General features: G+C 36.6%; 1 protein-coding gene across 1 annotated transcript in view; it reads right to left on the reverse strand.

The window, feature by feature from the left end:
* Positions 1–11,133, reverse strand: part of LOC110095807 (putative ribonuclease H protein At1g65750) — a 51,750-nt gene that overhangs the window by 15,898 nt on the left and 24,719 nt on the right. The window contains exon 3 of the mRNA XM_028692439.1: positions 3,240–3,324. The gene's annotated coding sequence lies outside the window, so the exon portion shown is untranslated. The remainder of the gene's footprint in view (positions 1–3,239; positions 3,325–11,133) is intronic.

An 11,133-nucleotide genomic window follows, 5' to 3' on the forward strand; every position in this document is an offset into this window, starting at 1 on the left:
AAGTTCAAATTCCACAATTTGATCACAAGCTTGATTTTAGTTCAATTCTTTTTTATTGAATTCATTAATGCATTAAGTCATTAATTCTTTCAAAAGTCCAATGGTACAAGTCTTTTTCGTCGTTCTTCATGTATTCGAGGCCAATCAAGTCAGGTCCCAAACTGTTCTCTTGAGTTTCAATGAGACCAAATATAGCATTACGTTCACCGAAATTTCGCAGCCTTCCGGCGTCTCCCCCCGTTTAGGGAAAACACGCGAAAACTGGGCCTTTCCCACCACGCTAAGAAAAGCGTTTATTGGTAGGTGCCCTCTTCGAGGATCACCGCGGCGTGTTAAATTTTTGATCCCTCACCACGCTAAGAAAAGCGGTATGGGTCTTTGTTTGGAAAACATTTTGCAAGAAAATACTATTTTTTGAAAGTATTTGCAAGAGCAGCAGTTGTTTCCCCGCAAGCGGGATACTTATGGGTATTCCCCTGCTTCGTCATGTGCCGCATCCGCACCGGTCCCTCCCACCACCTAAAGAAAAGCGTGTATAGGCGGGTTTTTCCAAGGGATACGAACTTCGAAGAAGGAATTTGGGTGATTACCCGCTTCGTCGCAAACGTTCGTGACGCACTCCCTCCACCTACGGCTAGAAAAGCGGTGATATAGGTGATCGTTTTGTCTCGACGTTATGCGATGAAAATCAGGTTCACGGAGTTTAGGGTGTTTAGGAGTTTTTATACCTGGCTTGTTTGGGGTCGACGGTATGAGGATCGAGGTAAGAGAATGATTTTGCATTTCATTTTTTTTTTATCTCCTCCCTTCCTTTCTCACTTTCTTTTTTTTTTTAAAGCTCCTTTCATCATTTCATTTTTTTTTGCTTTCTCGTAACATACATACATATATACAGTCATGACAAAAATAATATTAAATAACTAATACAATGTATAAGCTAATAATAATAATAATAGTTAATAATTAAGACATCTAATAAGAGAAGAAAGAATAATCATATACAAGAAAAGAAGCTCAGTCCCCCTTTTTTTTTTGCTGTTGGATTTAAGGTATGGGCTTTTTAAAGGCTTTAATGGGCCTTTTAGATTTGAAGGTGGATATGAGATGTTTAAGTGGGGTTACGGTTATGGCCAGCGCCAATACGCTCCTTATTGGCATTAAATCCTTGACGTATGAATCAATAGGATATGATCGATAGGGCACAAAGCCCTCTGTTAGCTAAGGTGGATTTAAATTTGTCCCCTTAGACAAACATTCAACCTCGGTCTATAAGGTTCCCTTGTACGAAGCAACCCATGGCTGCCGACAAGGATCCTTCTGTCAGGTTGGGTCGACTACCTCCTCTGACTAAGTAGACTAGGGACCACGATGGCCCGGGATGACGGAACCATGGGATCTTGATCGGGTCTATCATCCATTCCCCCACCATCCGCTTTAAGTGCTAGATGGTGAAATTTCCTATTTTAAATATCAAACTTTTCAAACATTTCAAAATATCCAAATCCAAACTCAATTTCTAAATCCAAACTCATTGCTGCTACTACATGCCAGATAACACGTATCTATACGTATCTGATCGACGACTAGCCTTAATCGAAAGTTCTCTCTCGTTATCGGGAGGGGTAATTAATTATAGGGGCTTGCGCCTATAGGAAACCAGAACTCAGATCATAAAGTCCTCCCAAATGAGGGCGAAATCTCTGGGTAGTGTCTTATCTACAAACCCATCTGCCTTCCAAAATTTACCTCATAACATATCCGTTAAAACTCCCTCACCGAATAAGAAAAGCGAGTGGAGGCCGGGGCCAAATTTTTGGAGCCCACAGCCCATAGCAGAACAATTATTTTAGGATTAGCATAAATTACATTGGGATCTATAACTAGGCCCTCCCTCAGTTCTTAAGATCTTATTTTTGCTTGATCATCACTAAGATATAGTAACCTAAATTAACATATAGAATCCCACATCATGAATGAGGATAATATAAACACCAAATAGAGCAAAAATGATAAATCTATGATTCAAACTATGTGCAGGTTGTTAAAACATAGATTGGCCCTCACCCATATGCTTAAGCTATAGGTTGAAAATAATTTAAACTAAGGAGACTCTAGCAATTACCCACGATTGGTAAAATACAACCATCCACAAAACTATAGCCAAATACCCTTCTTAACCTTCAACTAACCCAACACCTTCCATCATAACAACAACAACCCTATAAAACTAGTAACAATCTCCACATTGGAAGCATTCATAGGACAAATCAAGATCAACTACTTTGAAATTAAAATGAGCATTGAACAACAAACAAATTAAGCATGCTAAAAATGAATGATTGAAAGATGGGTTAGATACTAAACAAGACTGTGTGAAATGATTGTATAGGAAAAGGCAGGTCAATATCCAATGAGAAATAGTCATTAGCCAAGATGTAGGATCAGACGTGCGCACTCAAAGATGAAACAGTAATATGATGTTGGTAGGCAAAGCTACCAAAGGGCGGCTCTAATTAAAATTCAACTCTATAGAATTAAAATGAGAGAATAAATATTTTATAATAGAAAATAGTTAAAGGGGTAATCTCTCATAATGTGAATAGAGAGAGCCTTCATTATCGGAATTGCATAATTTGCAAATTATATTGTATTAAATAGATTCCAAAGAAGTTAGAAACTTAGCAATAGTTCAACAGAACATAAATGATTATAGCAACTTCTTTAAAAAAAAAATATGAGGGGCTTCAATACCAATATTAAGTTAGGAAAACGTGTTGTATGCTCTAAATCCAAAAGTTTATTCATATTGTACCAGAACTTATGCAGGAGAGGAGAGGAGAAAGTGTTCCAGTGCCCTGCCAATCAACATGTGAAGTAGCTCTTTCTTTTTCCTTTTTTTCCCTTGAATTAGCTCAACTTGAGAAAAATGTTCGCATAAAGTCGAGAGGGTTTCGTCAATAAGATGGATAAACACCATCAAGGCAGGTTCCATGGTATATTTGTTAATTTCTTCAAAAGTAAGCTAAATTGAGATTGACACAAATGCAATTTCAGATAGGATTGAATGACAAAAAAGAGAATACAAAAATAACTCTAAGGTATTTTGATAGGATCACTGCTTAAGTAGATAATCCATAACAGCAATGAATAAACTTAAAATTATAAAGCTGGCAATACAGAGTTGGATTAAGAAAGTAATATAATTCATTTTAAAAAAATGCTAGAATAAAGTGGCATACCTTTAAGAGATTTTGAAGCACCAGTACAAAGTTGATAAAAAATATGATAAAACCTTTCACCAGGTGCATATTGGACAACCGTTGACTGCATAACATGCAAATAATTATGTAACTTCTAGATATAAAATTTTTAAAAAAAATATTTAGGAAAAAGAATGTACCTTCTCAAGTAAAACTAGCCCAAGTAGTACACAATACTTAGGCACAAAATGAAATACACACAAAGTTTAGTCTACCATAAGAAAATATTTGGGGAAACACGTTATCTGATTAAAAAAATTCTTGCAAGTTTGAATCTTTGCACCAGAAATCTTTCCACTTGGACTGAAACGAATTTCAATTAACTTTCCTTGCAGGAGTGTACAGAAAATTTTGTCAATGATGAAATAACAATAATAATACAGCATATCCAATGAGAAATATGCAGCCTTCAAGAAGAAGTTGAAAAAAGGTGATTTTTAAGTTGCTTAGTGATGAAGACAAACACATCTTTCATCATTTCTTAAAATATTAGGAAGAATACAGAAGCTTACAATGCGACTAGAGTTATCATTTGTTGTTATTTTGCATTCCATAAGGCCTCAAGAATTGGATTTGTTTGTAAAATTTCATATTCCATCACAGTAACTCCTCCAAGAGTAGCCAAATATTGCATTGCAATCTTTACTGTTTTAGTTTTGCCCGCTCCACTCTCACCATTACAAAAGAAGGCCATGCTTAGCGCATTTTAGGCATCTAATTCACAACAAGTGGACAAAGATAGACAAGCTTGTAGTGGACAAAAAATGATAAGCTCCAATTTAAATTAAATTGCATTGCCAAAAAAGGTAATCAACATATTTGACACAAATAACTAATGTTATTGACCTTAATCTATTTATACGAATACATAATAAAAAAAGCTTGCTATGGCAAAAAAAAAACCAATTACACAATACCCATGAAAATATCCTACCAAAAGAAAGAAAAGTGAAGGAAAAATAGAAGTAGAAAAAGATACCCACATAAATCATGTCTCGATCATATTTGTATTGTAAGTTGTAGAGTACCGATGGTTCATTTATATAACTAAGTTGCATCATATCATGTACCCCATCAAGTATTTCAATGTTTGAGGGAAAAATACTCTCTATTTTCAACTTTAATACATGAGAAGAAGTTTTAGGCTATGCTAAAGATCGTTTATAAGTAAACAATTAATATGCACTCCTCAACCAAAACATTGAAAGATTACTTTCCCCTTTGGAAGATAAATAATTGACACTGCCCCTGAAGTTGATAGTATCCTCCCTAACATCCATTCTCCATTTGAAAGTCGGCACCAAGCTTGAATCTTCTGATATAAGATTAATTTTTCAATGAATCAATAATATACTATCACATCAGTAAAATAAAGCATACATATATCACAGTTAGAAAAAGAGTCCTAGATTTTTTTTCACGCATTGCTAATCAAATCCAATTAAGGGATTCATCCAAGTATATATATTAGAATCTGCATGAGAAAGTCTCTAAAGTTGTATGCATATATCAAATTAATTGATAAATGCCAAGAAAATGTCAGTTATTGGGCCAAATAAAAAATAATGGTAAGATGATACTCATAATAGAAAGAATGAGGAAAGCAACATCAAAACTGTTTAGTAAACTATGCATGGGCAAAGACTTCTTTATTTTAAAAGCTTCAACTAGAGCTCATGTCTGATTTGGTTAAATGTTTGCAGTGGGAAATTCACAGAAAATGTACAAACAAAGATAAATTACCCTTTTTTTTGCACTTGAGTGTTACAAGTTTCCAATTGTAGTTGTCATATGTCCGAAAGAATTCATAAAATAAAAAACCCGAAGAAAAAAAAAAAACAACTATGAAAGTCAACTAGTAATGCTCCAATTACATATATCTTAATTTATATGCAGAAAATTTGCTTGTTTATTATGCCAGAATTACCATAAACATCGAATAGGTCAAAGCTGAGGAAATATGATTACAAAATGATGTTTCTCCAATAATACGGTGATGGATAGGTAGCTGATTAATAAGCTAAACATATAATACCATAAAACAAAGATTTTAGTTATACATTTGTTGTCAACCAGTCACCAATACAATACGATGCACTTAGAAAAGAAGGGCGAATAATGAAGATCTTTGACAAAAGACTCGATCATTGGATCCTACGAATTCTTAGCACATCCATACCTCAATAGAATGGAGAAAAGAATATATACAGAGGGCTTACCTTCTTCGGACCAAAAGAGCTGGTATCACTCCATCGGGAATCAATGTGGGACAAGAAACTCTCTGACAAATAAGAACGAGAAGATAATGACAAACTCTCTTCATCATGCGAATTCCTCTCATCACCAACAGTGAAAATTGAACACGGCAATTCATCGTTCATCCTAATAAAGCCATCAGCATCCTCCTCCGCTGAGGCACACACATTAGCAACCTCCTCTTCCATGAACATTGAAATATTGCTCATTTTTGTGGTACCTCAGACATTGTCATAATTGAATTAGAAACTAATCCTTCTCGTTGGTACTAGGAGCGGAGCGGGATCGGTGGAAATTCAAATTCTAAGGTAGCGGAATCGGTGGAAATTCAGCTGAAGGCGGAAGATTGCCGGCTCTTCGCCGGCGATCAACTGATGGAGGATCGTGGAACATCTTCAGAAGACAAAGGTTCGACGAAGGATACGAGTCTTCTTCGGCAAGATAAGAATGCTGAGAATATTCAACATTCTCGGATGGAAATAATAAAATTATTGCTATTGGCATTTATTCAAAAAAAAAAGACATTGGCGTCATCTTTTTCTTCAGCGATAGGACCGAGATTAAATGGTTCCGCTCTCTCCTCAATTAAATGGTTCCGCACTTCCTTCATTGGTTACCACCACTGGTTTCTATCTCCTCCTTTAACTTCTGAGCTATTGCTTCATGAATTTTATAAATTCAATTACTTAATGTAATTTTTTTATATTGTTGGTTAAAAGGGTTCTTTCTATCTCATCTATCCATTTTGCAAGAGATCATTAGGGTCCTCCGAGATTAATAACGTACAGGACACTCTGCCATCTTAATTTAATTAATTTAATTTAAAGAGCAAAAAAAAAATTAATTAATTGAAAAAATATTTATTATAATTAAAAAATTTTACTTCCAAAAAAATTATGCTCCCTAAAAAATATGATATTTGGAAAATAAAACAAAAATTTTTGATTTAAAAAGAAATAATTTTTTAAATTACACAAATAAAAACAATTCACACAAAACCAGACATTAAGCCTTAAATAGTTTGTATTTTACTATTATAAATAAAATACATGATTTACATATAAACTTGAATCGATTTGAACTTAATCAATTCAAAATCTTACTCAATAAAAAAAACAAAAAAATGTGGATCCTAATGTAACTCCTGGCAACCTGTCTGATCCAATCACTACACTATAATCCATTTTAATTGTTAAATCTAATCATTTATTGACACCTTTGATATATCATTAAAAATTTATCTTGATCGGGCAAGAATTTTGAGGCAAAATCATGTTGGAAACTTTCAGCATTAAATTTGGGATTATCTAAACTTAATTTCAGCAAACTTAAAGTCAAATTTAACGTCTCAGAAATACAAACCCAACAACACAAAATTTGACTCAATTCGAGCCCAAATGGGTCCAAATTGAAGACCCAAATTGCATTTAAAAAGATCAAACCATAAATAGGATACCAAACAAATTCTAAATACAACATGCATATAATCGAATCAAGCGGCTCATCGAGACAAATCCAATGTGCTCAAGATCATCAAATTTTGATATCATTAAGACATTCAAATGCCCAGGAAAGGATCCATGATGAAGTAAATCCACATCAACAGTCCATTCAACCCACTCGAAAATTACACTTCATCTGCCTTAGATTTACTGATCATTCGACTCTCAGAAAATTATCAATAAACCTCTAATTTCTCATGGAGAGGGGAGCCAAGCAATGACGGGAATATAGAGATTTATCTTGCCACCAGACTCCTCCTTGATGAGATAGAAAGAGGGAGAGAGAGAGGGAGAGGGAGAGAGAGAGAGAGAGAGAGAGAGAGAGAGAGAGAGAGAGAGAGAGAGAGAGAGAGGGAAAGAGATAGAGAGAAAGAGAGAGAGAGAGAGGTAGGAGATAAAGAGCAAGCGAAGGTGGAGAGAGAGAGAGAGAGAGAGAGAGAGAGAGAGATGGACCCTAGAGTGGTGAGGTAGTTTTAGACATTGAAGGATTGTGCTGATTCGCTCAGTGTTAGTACACTTCTCGTCAGGTTACGGAGGAGGATTTACGGTGTTGAGTGATGACTTCACTGAAGGTTTGGGATGTTGCATTCAAGCATGGCTAGGTAATTGCTTATGAGCCATCGAGACAGTTTAAAACCACAATGGAAAGATTACCCCTGACACTGATTCGGAATTTAGCTGGTTGTTTTTTGGTTTGAAGATGTTGTAGTATATTGTATGCGGTCAGATGTGAGATCTTACACGATCAAAGTTTGAAAGTACATTCTTCACCTAAAAATTGCAATTTGAGCAGAAGGTGGCTTGGTGTTTGATCAGGCTACGATCTGACGATTCAGTATCAGATGGTAAGGCTAATGTGCTAGCATTATGCTGCTGAGCATATGACAATCTTTTCTGGAGTTAATTCAGGTATTCAAGCTCACGTTCATGAATGATTTTCTGATTTGTGATGTAAGTAGTTTGAATTGGAGGTGATTTCCTCCAGTCGGTTTTGGAATTCTTGTGTTTCTGGCTCAGTTGAGTAATCAATCACTGTCTTCCAGAAAAGGATTCAAGGAAGCAGAAGTTAGATTCTGATTATTCGACGTTGAACTGGGCTCAGATTGAATCAGCTGAACTCCGAATTTCTGATTCTAGTACTATTTTCTGCATGAGATAGGTGTGGATTCCTTCTGTGTTTGGCAATTCTAAGGAAAGATATTCTGTATGAAATTCAATCATTCGGTCAGGCACCTGTTTCATCGATGGAGTAGAGCCGGGAATGGAAGGAATGTCGGAGATATGAAGAGATGTTGTGCAGCCGGGAAATGAAAAGGTAATGTAGCAGATTTTGTTCTATGATGGGGCTGATTTTGTGGTGAAGGAGAGTATCAGCGCCGGAAGGTACTTTTGAATCGTTGCTCTTCTGAGTGGAAGTGGGAGGAGGTAACAAATTGGATTTTGCTATGGGTTTTCTCCTCGATCAATGGAAGGGGCACTAATGCATTTGGGTGATTGTGGATCGATTGACGAAGTCTGCTCATTTGTTTTCTTCCGATCTAAGGAGACCGATTCTGGTGGATCGATGTGGCAAGTATATGTGAAGAGATTGGTCAGATTACAACGGTGTGCTGAAGGTGATTGTTTTGATGATGGGGAGGTCTTTATTCCAGACTTTGGAAGGGTATTTAGCAGGTTGTGGGTACGAGTTACATTTTATACGTTTTCCGACATGCCCCAACACCACCGACCACCCCCCGCAGCCGCCGCCACACGGAGAAAGTCAGACACGGACAGTCTGAAACGGACTATCAAGGTTTGGGAGATTGCTTGAGGTTATAGTGTTTTAGAATTTTGGAGGGCTGGGAATAATCAATTCTTCGATAGAGTTTTGCTTACAATAATAGCTTTTACCAGTCCAGTATGGATGAGGCTGACCATTACGATCTCTGTATGGTCCGGAAGTGATAACGTTCCTTGAGTTCTTGACTAGAGGGGAGATATAACAAGAGATGGGTGCATACTTTTGTAGATGTAACGTGTTTTTAAGAAAATCAATTTGATTAAAGAAAACGATGTGAAAGCTGCACAAGATCGATCAGTAGAAAATAATTCAATCAGAAGCAAGTTCGTTTGAATTTCAGTTGGGCTGACTTTGTGTACTGTCAACAGTCAAGTCCGATGAAGGGTGTGAGAATTTGGCAGAGTTGAGGTAAGCTTCAGTTCCAAGGGTATGATTGGACTGTGACTTGAAAACACAATCCTTAGGAAAGGAGTTGGATAAATCTGCTTTTGGCTGTTGTTATCTGTGATCAGTTAGTTGATGTTATAAGTGTTCCACGTATCTAACTTTGAGGAAGTGGATATTGATGTTTGAGAGAAAGTTGTCTGATATGAGGTGAGATGTCCAGGGGGGAGAATTTGAGTCTATAAAGAAGAAGCCGACGTTGATCTAGGCTTACAGATGTTAGTAGAGTTTGCAGAAGGTAAATCAGATTTCGAGATGTAATGGTGCATTAGAAGCACAAATGACGAGAGCGATGTGAGAGAGAGTCGTACTAGGGTCAAATTGTTTTGTTGATGAGTTCGTTGATACACAATTCGAGGAGACATTTTTTGAAGTTGGGGATTGTCACCAACATTTTTTTTTCTATGTCCAGGACATCTGATGCAGGGATCGTTACGGACGATCGAGGCGTTCAATTTTTGTTCCAGAATCGTGTACGAGTTACAGGAAAGTTTTCCCTACCCAGGATCGTACTGTAAGATATGACAGTGTATAAGGAAAGTCTGGGCTATAAGATGTTACGAAAGTTTCCTATTAAGATGGTTCGGCAAATGACTAACTGAAGACGAAGGCGTGATACACGTCCCGCCAACAAAGCGACGATCACAAAAAAAGACAAAAAAACCAGAAGCATGCAAAGTCAGAGATAAGAAGGTTTTATCGTCCAAGAAAATTAATGATAATATCGTCCTGAATCGCTATACGTGTTGATGAGAAATGTACCACGGGATGATGTATTGTTGTCAGATCTACCCAGGATACGATATAAGGGCGATAGGGTCCGGGGATCAGAAGGATATTTAGCTGAATTCAGCTCTTTGTGAAGAGAGAAAATAAAAATTATAAAATTCTTTTTGAGGGAGATAGAAGGTCGAGGGAAAAGAAGAAAAGTGGATTTTTGGGAGACGTCGGGCTATTTTTCGTCCTCCGTCGGAACAGTTAGATGAATTGCTGTAGCAAGGTAAGGCAAATCCGCCTTTCTCAAATTTTCAGAACGGTGAAGTTTTGAAGAGATTTTCTGTCGGAGATTGTTTTTTGTTAGGATTCTTTCGTCCGTATTTTTCCGATGTTTGGTTCAGTTTTTTACTACTGCGTAACTTTTTGGTATGTTTCGGAGGTGCGAGTGCCGCGAGTGCACATCTTTTGATTATTTTGGGTGAATTTGTGACGGATAGTTTTTGATTCGGCGGGTTTTCTTCTGACTGTATTTCTGTTTGTAATTTCTGAAAGAATTGTGCGGCAGTAGAATGAAATCTTATATGTTGTTGTGAACATTTTGTGATAATTTGGTAATTTTTGATTTTAAAAATTTTTGTGTAAATTCTGTATACTGCCATGTTTGCATGCCGGATTTGTACAAAATTTCTGAATTCGTGTTATGCTGAGTCAAGGTGGGAAGTGCTATAAGCAATTTACAAAGAGGCTATAAAGGGTAAGTTCTGAGAAGTTTTTGTGAAGTTCTGAACTTCGTAATTGTTGTGTTTGGGTGATGAGTGCACAATTGGGCGAGCTATAAGAGAAAAGTTCTGGTGCTGTATGCATAAGGAAGCTATAGGAGGGAGAGTTCTGATATTGTATGCACAAGGAAGATATAAGGGGAATTCTGAAATCTAGAAGGAAGATTTTTCTATACAGATATATATTTGTTTGATTTGATATGAATTTATGATTTCCGTAAGATTTACGTGTCTGTGCTGATCATGCTCTGTATCGATGAATCATGATTTAACGCTAAATTTCTGATTTCTTCGATTGGTACGTGTTCTGCGGTATCAGTCTAGATGGAAGTATTTTTTGTTTCTAGCATAGATAATATTTGAATTTGAGAAATACAGGCTAAAGGGACGGC

Source organism: Dendrobium catenatum, unplaced genomic scaffold (genome assembly GCF_001605985.2).
Source record: "Dendrobium catenatum unplaced genomic scaffold, ASM160598v2 original_scaffold_202637, whole genome shotgun sequence".
NCBI lineage: Eukaryota > Viridiplantae > Streptophyta > Magnoliopsida > Asparagales > Orchidaceae > Dendrobium > Dendrobium catenatum.